This window comes from Bos taurus, chromosome 1, assembly GCF_002263795.3.
Source record: "Bos taurus isolate L1 Dominette 01449 registration number 42190680 breed Hereford chromosome 1, ARS-UCD2.0, whole genome shotgun sequence".
NCBI classification, from domain to species: domain Eukaryota; kingdom Metazoa; phylum Chordata; class Mammalia; order Artiodactyla; family Bovidae; genus Bos; species Bos taurus.
Window position 1 is genome coordinate 148059148 of NC_037328.1, and position 12721 is coordinate 148071868.

The 12721-nt window shown below is 39.6% G+C and overlaps 1 long non-coding RNA gene across 4 annotated transcripts in view; it reads right to left on the reverse strand.

Annotated features, from left to right (window-relative positions):
- Nucleotides 1–6353, reverse strand: part of LOC104971069 (uncharacterized) — a 130089-nt gene extending 123736 nt beyond the window's left edge. For all 4 annotated transcript variants that reach the window (XR_009495733.1, XR_009495727.1, XR_009495730.1 and 1 more), the window contains exon 1: nt 4533–6353. This is a non-coding gene — a long non-coding RNA (uncharacterized lncRNA). The remainder of the gene's footprint in view (nt 1–4532) is intronic.
- Between the last annotated feature and the right edge of the window lie 6368 nt (nt 6354–12721).

Sequence of the window (12721 nt, forward strand, 5' to 3'; positions counted from 1 at the left end):
GTCTAAACAAAGGCAGCACCACACATGACTCCAGCAGCTGATAATGCAAAATGTGCCTTAGAGTCTTCAAGATCTCCGAGTGTGGGACTTCCTTGGTGGTCCAGGGGTTAAGACTACATGCTTCCAATGTAAAGGCTGCAGGTTCAATCCCTGGTCAGGGAACTAAGAGGCCACATGCTATGCAGCCAGAGAAAGGAAAAAAGATCTCCAAGCATGAGTATATTTCAACTCAGAGACCACAGGTACACCCAGGTGACATTAGGAAAGAGGGACCCATATCTCTGGCCCTTTCTGTACTGAAGCGAGGCAGGGATAGCTTCAGTTCCTCACAAAGGCCACACCCCCTCAAATTCCAGCTTTCACAGGAGCGGTCTCCTCAGCCCAGAATATTGTTTCTCCACCCACAGCCTCCGATTTCCATCTGGTTTATTCCTACTCTCTCTAAAGGCAGCCATCCATGAACCTCCAGGTCTGACTCAGTCTATCCTCCAGAGTCACTCTGTACTTGAAGGGTGGCAACACCCCTCAAGCTTGTAGTGAAGTTTGGTGGTCATTTTCCTTGTATCCCCTTCCACTCTCTACACACAGTCTGGAAAGCCATCTCTTCCATTTGATCCTATATTCTCATTGCCTGGCCCATGGGACGCTCTCACGAAGTCTCCATAGAACTGGATTACATGAAATTACATGGCAAGCTTGGTAAACAGAATTTGTTTCCTAAGTGAGATCTTTCTTTTTGTCATGTTTGGGTAGAAGGGAGACAGAGAGATACAGAAAAAGAACAAAAGGGTGAGAGAGAGACAGAGAGACTGATTCATGTCTTCATCAGATAAAAAGTCATTGAACCAGGAATGCTATTTACATGGCTTCCCAATAGGACAAGTTTTCCTTCTTACACATCGGTCTTCAGGAGCCAAACAGGACTTTCCAGGTAGCTCAGGGGTAAAAAAAAAATCTGCCTACCAATGCAGGAGACGCATATTTGATCCCTGGGTCAGGAGGATCCCCTGGAAGGGGAAACGGCAACCCACTCCCGTATTCTTGCCTGGGAAATCCCATGGACAGAGGAGCCCTGCGGGCTACAGTCCACAGGGTCACAAAGAGTCGGACATGACTGAGCGACTGAGTATGCAGAAGAGCCAAACAAAGCAAACCAAATCCGTACTTTGCTCTGACATCTGCAGTGTTTTTGTCCTCACCCATTTCTTCAAACCGACAGAAATCTGGTCTCTTTAGCAGTGGCGATGACTCTCTTTGATCTTCTGTGTTGGCCACATGTTCCCCCAAAGCCAAAAAAAGAATCATGTCTTCAGCTGGGGAACCACAAAGTTGTTGCAAATATAAAACACAAAGCTGGGCTTCCAAAAAGAGACCCAACATGAGTCCTGTAGTTTTAGGTTTTGAAGAAAAGATGATAAACAGTGATCCCACGTCTTCAATTCCCAGTTGCCACCAGCGGACCACCAGCAGCTCCAGACACACAGAGGAGGTAGCCAAAACCACAGCCAGGGAGTTACATATATTTTCTCTTAAGCAAAAAAGGAAGGCCACATGGGAAATAATCAGTCTTGGCCAAGGAGAAATCAAAAAGGATGGGCAATAAAAGAACAGAATCTTGACACCCTAGAGGGAAGGGGAGTTGAGGAAGAATGGAAAGATGTATATGTACGGCTTAGTCCCTTCACTGTTCACCTGAAACTGTCATAACGTTGCTAATCAGCCGTGAAAGTGAAAGCTGCTCAGTCACGTACAACTCTTTGTGACCCCACAAGCGATAGCCCACCATGGAGTTTTCCAGGCAAGAACACTGGAGTGGGTTGCCATTTCCTCCACCAGGGGATCTTTCCAACCCAGGGATTGAACCCAGGTCTCCTACACTGCAGGTGGATTCCTTACCCTCTGAGCCACCTATTCCCCAATACAAAATAAAAACTTAATTTTAAGAAAAGAATAGAATCTTGCTTCTAAGATAATAGTATTAACAATGAGCTTTTAAACAAATGTAAAAAAAAAATCCATAGTTCAGCAAGTTCTTTTATCAAAAATGCTCTAGTGAAATTTGACTAGAGATTGCTCTCAAGTCTCTGGAGCTTGACTCTTTGCCTCCAGTTTGGGGCCGCTATTACCTGAGTCACCAGCAGGTCCTGGAATACCCACAGGCCCCTGCCTCAATGTGGTTTAATAAAGCAATACAGAAACAATTTTTGGCTTTGCTGCAAATGTGCATAATGGAAAGCAAATATTATTAAAAAGACAATCATTTTTAGTGATTAAAATAATCCAAGGCAGAAAAAATTTCTCCCATAAGTTTCGAAGTTCTCATTTATCATCGTTTTGCCGCAAGAAGCCAGAGTAATTTTATTTTTCCTGACTTCTATTAAAAAGATCAATACATATGATTCCAAAGAGTCTCGGCTCATGAAAAGATGGAGCAGGCCTGTAATCACATATGAAAGTATTGGTTGTCATTAGCAGAAAGATTGATCTGAAAAGACAGCAGACCCAGAGTGAAAGGACTTAAAATTTTCCACTGGGCAGCCCAACAACTTTCACCTTCCAGATAATTGAATACAGATAACAGATTACCATATTAGAGGAAAGAATTGGATTGGAGATATTCAGTAGATACCCGCTTTAGCAAAGCAATACCAAATTTCTCAATAATGATTTTTGTTTGATGCAAAAACATTAATGCAGACTGACAGTACAAAGGCACAGTCCAATGTGCATTGAAGACAAAGTTGTTGGATCAGATTTTTATACAGTTACCTGTGGCATCAGAGGTTCTAACAAATGCATGTGTTCAGTTGACTGTAAAAAACCGAGTTAAGGAACATATTCAGGCAAATGTCATGGCTTTATTCCATGAACAGAGCTTCTTTCAGCTTTCTTCAGTGAGTTATTGATATAACCCTGAGTGGTAATTGTATAAAACTCTCAAGAACTGAACTCATGGGCAGGCATGCAAACGGTTTTCTTCACTGCATAACTCTCCTTTCCAGAAACCCACTAATGGTGCAGTAAAAAATGTTAGCTATAAAACAAGCTGGAATTTTTATAGGACCTTGGAAGGGCATGGTGAATTTGGAAATTCAGAGTTGTAGTCCAAGAACACTAAACTGAAGGTCAAGGTTTTCCATATCTTCATCCTTGTCCTACAAATATACCATATTGACAACCTGAAGATGTTGCTCCCAAGCTCCAGAATTTATGCATAAAATGAGAGGCTGAGACCATGAATAAGAGAGATGCTATTAACCAAACTTTGGCCTGTATGTTTTTTAAGACATCTGAGTATTTCATCACCTTTCAATCCCTTTACTTACTTAGCGGCCAGCAAATACCTGGACATCTCATAGGAATCAAATCTGTTCATAGTTATTAACCACTGATCATTTTCATAATGACCTAAAAGCTCATCTTGGAGAAAGATACCAACTTCCATACCCTATAACAACCATCTTGACAGTGTAAGTGAGCATTGCATTGGTGTTAAAAACCATTGTTTGTCATTGACCTCAATAGAGTTTGAGAGACATTTTATGTTAAGTGTGTTCCTCTACGACTCTTCTATGAATTCCTAAATTCTTTCATTATCTAAATTTTACACAGAATCACATTGTCCTGGCCTTCACTAGACACCTCAGTGCCTACAAAGCAAAACTGTTTTCCTCCATGTCTAAATTAAACAAAACATAAACACTTGTTTTTATAAAAATTCCAGAAAATGTTCACGCTTTTGGAATTTCCTGTAATAATAGTATCAGGAGTAAATTCCTTTAAATACAGAGGACAGGAATAAGACCAGCCAGGAATTATTTTTAGTTTTTCAAGCTTAGTAAATTCTTTTCCATTCTCAACTGAAAGAATTTTTCTTCTTGCAACTAAGAAAACATCTCCGTTTTACTAATGAAGTCAGTATTTTTCAAAAAAGGGGAAATATTATTTTTCCCATTTGTGCCTCATACAGGAATCTGTGTAAATACACATGTACATGTTTATATTCCATGCTTGTAGCGAGCCCACATTTTTTTAACCAATTCTCTTTTCAAGAAAACTAAATTAAAGATCACTCAAGGGCACTCTTACTCTAAAAGTGGAGCATGTTGGTACCCCAAGACTAGAGTGGGCTATGGAAACTTCCTGTCTTTGTTCTGTTGAAGGGGTGACTGTTGAAGAGTCTGACAGTGACTCTTGGGTCATACAACACCACAACAGACAGAACGCCCATGACCTAGCTATAAATGCATGAATGCTCAGTGATAGGGCTCCTTCCCTGCCCTTCCTTGTCCTGCTGATGCCTTGATGAGAGATCGAGGATATCATGACCTGGGTTGACACACTCTCAAAGGAGTTGTCAGTACAGCATATATGATGCCCCAGTGCACACACTGGGCTCTGATTTGTACTGGGCTGTGCTAATTACAGTGTGTGAGAGTTGCTATCTCATTCCTGTTCTCTGTGTACATTGTGATAAACAAAAAGTTGCTGAAGCATGAAACAAGAAGTAAATAGGACCTCAAGCACCTTACCGTTACAAACAGCACGGAAATTATTTTCTTGTTGTACATATGCTCAGTCGTGCCCAACACTTTGCAACCCCGTGGACTGTAAACCACTGGCTCCTCTGTCCGTGGAATTCTCCCGGCAAGAATGTTTGAGTGGGCTGCCGTTTCTTACTCCAGGGGATCTTCCCAAGCCAGGGATCAGACTGAACCCACATCTCTTGTGTCTCCTGCATTGTCAGGCAGATTCTTTACCACTGTGCCACCTGGGAATGAAAATTATGGCATATCATTCTAAAAAGAGAAGACAAAATGAGAGGGAAAGAACTAGAATATAACTGTACTAATCAGGGCTCTCCAGAGACACAGAACCAATCAGAGAGACAGAGACAAAAATCTATTCAGGGAGGAGCCAAGATGGCGGAGGAGTAGGACGGGGAGAACACTTTCTCCCCCACAAATTCATCAAAAGAGCATTTAAACGTCGAGTAAATTCCACAAAACAACTTCTGAATGCCGGCAGAGGACATCAGGCACCCAGAAAAGCAACCCAACTCTTCGAAAGGAGGTAGGGAAAAAATATTAAAAACAAAAAAAAAGAGACAAAAGAGGGAGGGACGGAGTTCCGTCCCGGGAAGGGAATCTTAAAAAGAGAGAAGTTTCCAAACATCAGGAAACCTTCTCACTGCCGAATCTGTGCCGAGCTTTGGAAGCACAGAGGGCAACATAACAGGGAGAAAAAATAAATAAACAATTTAAAACTCGCAGATTGCGAGCCCTACGGTAACTCCCCCAGCAGAGAAGCAGCGCAGACGCCTGCATCCGCCATTAGCAAACCGGGGCTGGGCAGGGAGGCGCGGCGTGGGCTGCATCGCTGAGAGTAAGAATCTGGCCTGAATACCCTGAGCGCTATCTGAGCGAAATAATTTGGGCTAGCAAACCAGACTGTGGGATACCTACCACGAGAAAAGCCAGCCCTAACCTAAGACCGCCAGGCCCGCGCACGGAACAAAGGACTGAACAGAGATAGCCGGCTGCAGACCTTCCTCCTCCGGTGACAGGCAGCCAGAGCCGGAAGGGGGCAATCGCAGCCCCAGAGAGACATTATCTATAAAACTGTAAGCAGGCTTCTTTGCTAACTAAAACTTCTTGGGGGTCTGGACGGTCAACATCTGCCTGAGAAGGTGCGCCGGTTTTACATCCAGATAACCGAGTGGCGGGGAGGCGATAAGTCGCAGCATTGGCGCTCGCCTGGGAAGAACAAATTGGCGCTCGGACCTGGGAAGAGCACAAAACGCAGGCCCAACTGAGTCTGCGCCTCTGAGGACTACCCGAGTGCCTGAACCTGAGCGGCTTGGACCTGGGAGGTGCATGCAGCCCAGGGCCAGCCTCGGATTGTTCCCGGTGGAACAACCTAGAGTCCGAGCAGTGTGGACAGGGAGGCTACACGCGCCGTGAGCGGGGGCAGACCCAGGGTGGCTGAGGCACTGCGAGCCCACGCCAGTGTTATTTGTTTGCAGCATCCCTCCCTCCCTCCCCACAGCGCGACTGAACAAGTAAGCCTAAAAAAAAAAAAAAAAAAAGTGTCCTCCACCGTGCCCTTTGAGTCAGGGCGGAAACCAGATACTGAAGAGACTAGCAAACAGAAGAAGATATAACAGAGGGAAACGCCTTGGAAGCTACAGGCAATAGATCAAAACCCTGTGGTTACTACGGACTACATAGAAAGGGGCCTATAGATCTTGAGAAATATAAATCTGACCAAGGAACTAGCCAAAAATGAACTGAACCCACAACACCCACAAAAAAAAAAAAAAAAAAGTCCTAGATATATTTTTATTATTTTTACGATCATTCTTTCTTCTTTTTTTTAATTAAAAAAAAAAAAAAATTTTAAGTCCTCTATTGTTCCTTTAATTTTCACCTTTATATCCTATTACTTGCAAAAAAAAAAAAAAGACCCTATTTTTTTCTTCTTCAGCAAACTTCATATATATATATTTTATAATTTTTTGACCTTGTTTTTTTTTGTTTGTTTTTGTTTTTTTCTTCTTTTCTTTAACATTGTATTTTTGAAATTCTAAACTCTACTCTAGATTTTTAATTTTCGCTTTTTGGTATATGTTATCAATTTTGTACCTATAGTTTTTTTTTTATATAATTTCTGTGACTTTTTTTTTTTTTTCTTCTTCTCTGTTTCTTTCTCTTCTTCTTTTATATAACATTGTATATCTGAAATTCCAAACTTTACTCTAGATTTTTAATTTATGCTTTTTGGTATTTGATATCAATTTTGTACCTGTATTTTCTTTATAATTTTTGTGACATTGTTCGTATTTGTTTGTTTTCTCTCTTTATTTTTCTTCTTCTTTTATTTTTTTTTTTTTTAACATTGTATTTTTGAAATTCCAAACTCTACTCTAGATTTTTAATTTTTGCTTTCTGGTATTAGTTATCAATTTTGTACTTGTACTTTCTTTATAATTTTCACGACCTTGTTTGTTTTTGTTTGTTCGTTTTTTCTCTCTTTCTTTTCCTTCTTCTTTTCTTTAACATCGTATTTTTGAAATTCCAAACTCTACTCTAGATTTTTAATTTTCGCTTTCTGGTATTAGTTATCAATTTTGTACCTGTACTTTCTCTATAATTTTCGCGACCTTGTTTGTTTTTGTTTGTTCGTTCTTTCTCTCTTTCTTTTCCTTCTTCTTTTCTTTAACATCGTATTTTTGAAATTCCAAACTCTACTCTAGATTTTTAATTTTTGCTTTTATGTATTTGTTACCAATTTTGTACCTATAAGGACCCAATCTTCAGGACCCATTTTTCACTAGGGAGTGAGATTACTGGCTTGACTGCTCTCTCTCCCTTTGGACCCTCCTTTTTCTCCACCAGGTCGCCTGTGTCTCCTCCCTAACCCCTCTCTACTCTACCCAACTCTGTGAATTTCTGTGTGTTCCAGACGGTGGAGAACACTTAGGGAACTGATTACTGGCTGGATCTGTCTCCCTCCTTTTCATTCCCCCCTTTTATCCTTCTGGCCACCTCTGTTACCTTCCTCCTTCTTCTCTTCTCTGTAAAACCCCGTGAACATCTCTGAGTGGTCGAGTTGTGGAGTGCACATAAGGAAGTGACTACTGGCTAGCCCACTCTCTCCACTATTGATTCACCTCATCTCATTTGGGTCACCTCTAACTCCCTCCTCCCTCTTCTCTTCTCCATGTAACCCTGTGAACCTCTCTGAGTGACCCTCACTGTAGAGAAACTTATCATCTTTAATGTAGATGTTTTATCAATGGTGCTGTATAGAAGGAGAAGTTTTGAAACTACTGTAAAAATAAGACCGATAATCAGAAGCAGGAGACTTAAGTCCAAACCCTGACTCCAGGGAACTCCTGACTCCAAGGAACATTCATTGACAGGAGCTCATCAAATGCCCCCATACCGACACTGAAACCAAGCACCACACAAGGGCCAATAAGTTCCAGGGCAAGACATACCAAGCAAATTCTCCAGCAACAAAGGAACACAGCCCTGAGCTTCAAGATACAGGCTGCCCAAAGTCACCCCAAAACTATAGACATCTCATAACTCATTACTGGACATTTCATTGCACTCCAGAGAGAAGAAATACAGCTCCACCCACCAGAACACCGACACAAGCTTCCCTAAGCAGGAAACCTTGACAAGCCACCTGTACAAACCCACACACAGTGAGGAAACGCCACAATAAAGAGAACTCCACAAACTGCCAGAATACAGAAAGGACACCCCAAACTCAGCAATTTAAACAAGATGAAGAGACAGAGGAATACTCAGCAGATAAAGGAACAGGATAAATGCCCACCAAACCAAACAAAAGAGGAAGAGATAGGGAATCTACCTGATAAAGAATTCCGAATAATGATAGTGAAATTGATCCAAAATCTTGAAACTAAAATGGAATCACAGATAAATAGCCTGGAGACAAGGATTGAGAAGATGCAAGAAAGGTTTAACAAGGACCTAGAAGAAATAAAAAAGAGTCAATATATAATGAATAATGCAATAAGTGAAATTAAAAACACTCTGGAGGCAAGAAATAGTAGAATAACAGAGGCAGAAGACAGGATTAGTGAATTAGAAGATAGAATGGTAGAAATAAATGAATCAGAGAGGATAAAAGAAAAACTAATTAAAAGAAATGAGGACAATCTCAGAGACCTCCAGGACAATATTAAACGCTACAACATTCGAATCATAGGGGTTCCAGAAGAAGAAGACAAAAAGAAAGACCATGAGAAAATACTTGAGGAGATAATAGTGGAAAACTTCCCTAAAATGGGGAAGGAAATAATCACCCAAGTCCAAGAAACCCAGAGAGTACCAAACAGGATAAACCCAAGGAGAAACACCCCAAGACACATATTAATCAAATTAACAAAGATCAAACACAAAGAACAAATATTAAAAGCAGCAAGGGAAAAACAACAAATAACACACAAGGGAATTCCCATAAGGATAACAGCTGATCTTTCAATAGAAACTCTTCAAGCCAGGAGGGAATGGCAAGACATACTTAAAATGATGAAAGAAAATAACCTACAGCCCAGATTATTGTACCCAGCAAGGATCTCATTCAAGTATGAAGGAGAAATCAAAAGCTTTTCAGACAAGCAAAAGCTGAGAGAATTCTGCACCACCAAACCAGCTCTCCAACAAATACTAAAGGATATTCTCTAGACAAGAAACACAAAAACGGTGTATAAACTCGAACCCAAAACAATAAAGTAAATGGCAACGGGAACATACTTATCAGTAATTACCTTAAATGTAAATGGGTTGAATGCCCCAACCAAAAGACAAAGACTGGCTGAATGGATACAAAAACAAGACCCCTACATATGTTGTCTACAAGAGACCCACCTCAAAACAGGGGACACATACAGACTGAAAGTGAAGGGCTGGAAAAAGATTTTCCATGCAAATAGGGACCAAAAGAAAGCAGGAGTAGCAATACTCATATCAGATAAAATAGACTTTAAAACAAAGGCTGTGAAAAGAGACAAAGAAGGTCACTACATAATGATCAAAGGATCAATCCAAGAAGAAGATATAACAATTATAAATATATATGCACCCAACACGGGAGCACCGCAGTATGTAAGACAAATGCTAACAAGTATGAAAGGAGAAATTAACAATAACACAATAATAGTGGGAGACTTTAATACCCCACTCACACCTATGGATAGATCAACTAAACAGAAAATTAACAAGGAAACACAAACTTTAAACGATACAATAGACCAGTTAGACCTAATTGATATCTATAGGTCATTTCATCCCAAAACAATGAATTTCACCTTTTTCTCAAGCGCACATGGAACCTTCTCCAGGATAGATCACATCCTGGGCCATAAAGCTAGCCTTGGTAAATTCAAAAAAATAGAAATCATTCCAAGCATTTTTTCTGACCACAATGCAGTAAGATTAGATCTCAATTACAGGAGAAAAACTATTAAAAATTCCAACATATGGAGGCTGAACAACACGCTGCTGAATAACCAACAAATCACAGAAGAAATCAAAAAAGAAATCAAAATTTGCATAGAAACGAATGAAAATGAAAACACAACAACCCAAAACCTGTGGGACACGGTAAAAGCAGTCTTAAGGGGAAAGTTCATAGCAATACAGGCACACCTCAAGAAACAAGAAAAAAGTCAAATAAATAACCTAACTCTACACCTAAAGCAACTAGAAAAGGAAGAAATGAAGAACCCCAGGGTTAGTAGAAGGAAAGAAATCTTAAAAATTAGAGCAGAAATAAATGCAAAAGAAACAAAAGAGACCATAGCAAAAATCAACAAAACCAAAAGCTGGTTCTTTGAAAGGATAAATAAAATTGACAAACCATTAGCCAGACTCATCAAGAAACAAAGGGAGAAAAATCAAATCAACAAAATTAGAAACGAAAATGGAGAGATCACAACAGACAACACAGAAATAAAAAGGATCATAAGAGACTACTATCAACAATTATATGCCAATAAAATGGACAACGTGGAAGAAATGGACAAATTCTTAGAAAAGTACAACTTTCCAAAACTGGACCAGGAAGAAATAGAAAATCTTAACAGACCCATCACAAGCATGGAAATTGAAACTGTAATCAAAAATCTTCCAGCAAATAAAAGCCCCGGTCCAGACGGCTTCACAGCTGAATTCTACCAAAAATTTAGAGAAGAGCTAACACCTATCCTGCTCAAACTCTTCCAGAAAATTGCAGAGGAAGGTAAACTTCCAAACTCATTCTATGAGGCCACCATCACCCTAATACCAAAACCTGACAAAGATCCCACAAAAAAAGAAAACTACAGGCCAATATCACTGATGAACATAGATGCAAAAATCCTTAACAAAATTCTAGCAATCAGAATCCAACAACACATTAAAAAGATCATACACCATGATCAAGTGGGCTTTATCCCAGGGATGCAAGGATTCTTCAATATCCGCAAATCAATCAATGTAATACACCACATTAACAAATTGAAAAATAAAAACCATATGATTATCTCAATAGATGCAGAGAAAGCCTTTGACAAAATTCAACATCCATTTATGATAAAAACTCTCCAGAAAGCAGGAATAGAAGGAACATACCTCAACATAATAAAAGCTATATATGACAAACCCACAGCAAACATTATCCTCAATGGTGAAAAATTGAAAGCATTTCCTCTAAAGTCAGGAACAAGACAAGGGTGCCCACTTTCACCATTACTATTCAACATAGTTTTGGAAGTTTTGGCCACAGCAATCAGAGCAGAAAAAGAAATAAAAGGAATCCAAATTGGAAAAGAAGAAGTAAAACTCTCACTATTTGCAGATGACATGATCCTCTACATAGAAAACCCTAAAGAGTCCACCAGAAAATTACTAGAAATAATCAATGACTACAGTAAAGTTGCAGGATATAAAATCAACACACAGAAATCCCTTGCATTCCTATACACTAATAATGAGAAAACAGAAAGAGAAATTAAGGAAACAATTCCATTCACCATTGCAACGGAAAGAATAAAATACTTAGGAATATATCTACCTAAAGAAACTAAAGACCTATATATAGAAAACTATAAAACACTGGTGAAAGAAATCAAAGAGGACACTAATAGATGGAGAAATATACCATGTTCATGGATTGGAAGAATCAATATAGTGAAAATGAGTATACTACCCAAAGCAATTTATAGATTCAACGCAATCCCTATCAAGCTACCAACAGTATTCTTCACAGAGCTAGAACAAATAATTTCACAATTTGTATGGAAACACAAAAAACCTCGAATAGCCAAAGCGATCTTGAGAAAGAAGAATGGAACTGGAGGAATCAACCTACCTGACTTCAGGCTCTACTACAAAGCCACAGTTATCAAGACAGTATGGTACTGGCACAAAGACAGAAATATTGATCAATGGAATAAAATAGAAAGCCCAGAGATAAATCCACGCACATATGGACACCTTATCTTCGACAAAGGAGGCAAGAATATACAATGGATTAAAGACAATCTCTTTAACAAGTGGTGCTGGGAAATCTGGTCAACCACTTGTAAAAGAATGAAACTGGACCACTTTCTAACACCATACACAAAAATAAACTCAAAATGGATTAAAGATCTAAACGTAAGACCAGAAACTATAAAACTCCTAGAGGAGAACATAGGCAAAACACTCTCCGACATACATCACAGCAGGATCCTCTATGACCCACCTCCCAGAATATTGGAAATAAAAGCAAAAATAAACAAATGGGACCTAATTAACCTTAAAAGCTTCTGCACATCAAAGGAAACTATTAGCAAGGTGAAAAGACAGCCTTCAGAATGGGAGAAAATAATAGCAAATGAAGCAACCGACAAACAACTAATCTCAAAAATATACAAGCAACTCCTACAGCTCAACTCCAGAAAAATAAACGACCCAATCAAAAAATGGGCCAAAGAACTAAATAGACATTTCTCCAAAAAAGACATACAGATGGCTAACAAACACATGAAAAGATGCTCAACATCACTCATTATCAGAGAAATGCAAATCAAAACCACTATGAGGTACCATTTCACACCAGTCAGAATGGCTGCGATCCAAAAGTCTACAAATAATAAATGCTGGAGAGGGTGTGGAGAAAAGGGAACCCTCTTACACTGTTGGTGGGAATGCAAACTAGT